The sequence below is a fragment of the Cucurbita moschata genome, unplaced genomic scaffold, assembly GCF_002738365.1.
Source record: "Cucurbita moschata cultivar Rifu unplaced genomic scaffold, Cmos_1.0 Cmo_Scf00448, whole genome shotgun sequence".
Taxonomy (NCBI): domain Eukaryota; kingdom Viridiplantae; phylum Streptophyta; class Magnoliopsida; order Cucurbitales; family Cucurbitaceae; genus Cucurbita; species Cucurbita moschata.
The window spans coordinates 1-1,819 of NW_019268964.1; the positions used below are offsets into that span (position 1 = coordinate 1).

The window sequence follows — 1,819 nt, forward strand, 5'->3', positions numbered from 1 at the left end:
TTTTTTTTTTTTTAATCTTTGGGAAACAAGAAAGAATAAAAATTAAAACATGGCATGAATGACATCTTCTTGAATCTTTGATTTGTTCTCCTAAATGTATATAAAAAAAATCTTATATATTTTTAGATATAATTTAAGATTACTTATTTAATAAAACTCCATCCAAACTTCTACTCATAAATTTAATTATTATTTGTATACAATTAAAATGTTTATACTATTGGTAGCACACTAGTCTTGGTTGTTTGACTAAAACAATGCAACCATTGTTCATTGTTTGATTAGAAGCTATTGGTCAGATATTGCAATTGTGAAGAAGTTACGTCATATGCATGGGACGCTACCGCCATCCTACAAATTCCCTTACAATAAGTACTAGATTGCTTTCTTTACTTAAATAAGTCCTCTCTCTATGTGCTTGTTAGATTGTAGCAGTATAACTACTAGTATTTGATCCCCGTACCTCTTCGCATGCTAAGCGAGCGCTCTACCATCTGAGCTACATCCCCTCAATTTTTGCATCACAAAACCCTAAATCTCTCTATGTGCTTGTTAGATTGTAGCAGTATAACTACTAGTATTTGATCCCCGTACCTCTAAGCCCGTACCTCTAAGCGAGCGCTCTACCATCTGAGCTACATCCCCTCAATTTTTACATCACAAAACCCTAAATTTTCCGTCATCTTTAATAGTGAAAATGAAGAAATATTGCTACCCAACATGTCATGAATAGGGAAAAATTGAAAAGAAATAATATATTTAATAATAAATAGTTTTATTTTTGGAGATGCAGGGTATCGATCCCCGTACCTCTCGCATGCAAAGCGAGCGCTCTACCATCTGAGCTACATCCCCATGATATTTATATTATAAAACCCTAAATGTCCCATCATCAATAATAGTGAAAATAAAAAAATATCAAAATATTAATAACAAATAGTTTGGTTTGGTGATGCGGGGCATCGATAATTGTGAAAATGAAAAAATATAATAACAAATTAAATACTTTATTTTGGAGAGGCGGGTTATCAATCCCCGTACAACTCGCATGCAAAGCGAGCGCTCTACCATCTAAGCTATATCTCTACAATTTTTACGACACGAAACCCTAAGCGTCTCGTCATGAATAATAGTGAAAAAATAGTAGTAACGAATAGTTTCTTTTGGAGATGCGAGGTATCGATCCCCGTATCTCTCCCATGCTACATTCCCACTCCCATGCTACATTCCCACGATTTTACATAAAAAAACTCTAAACTTCCCATCATCAATGATATGAAAATGAAAAACTATCCCCGCTCATTATGTCGTAAATAAGGAAAAATTTAAAAGAACTAATATACTTAGTAATTGTTTCCTTTGTTGATGCATGGTATCGATCCCAGTACTTCTCACATGGGATGCAAATGCTCAACCATCTAAGCTATATCCTCAAGATTCTTACATCACAAAATCCTAAACATCTCGTCATCAACAATAGTGAAAATAAAAAAATAACGCTATTCATTATGTCATAAATAAGGAAAAATTGAATAGAAATAAAATAGTAATAACGAATAGTTTCTTTTGGAGGTATGGGGTATCGATCCGATCCTCGTACCTCTCGCATGCTAAGCAAGCAATCTACCATCTAAGCTACATTCCCACAATACTTATATCAGAAAACCCTAAATGTCCCGTCATCAAGTGAAAATGAAAAAATATCTCCGCTAATTATGTCATAAATAAGGAAAGGTTGAATAGAAGTAAAATATTAATAACAAATAGTTTCTTTTGGAGATGCGGGATATCCCCTTACCTCTCGCATGCTAAATGAGCT

The 1,819-nt window shown here is 33.8% G+C and overlaps 1 non-coding gene across 1 annotated transcript; it reads right to left on the minus strand.

The window, feature by feature from the left end:
• Positions 1-782: 782 nt before the first annotated feature.
• Positions 783-855, minus strand: TRNAA-UGC. Its single transcript has one exon. It is a non-coding gene; the product is annotated as a tRNA-Ala (tRNA).
• Positions 856-1,819: the final 964 nt, after the last annotated feature.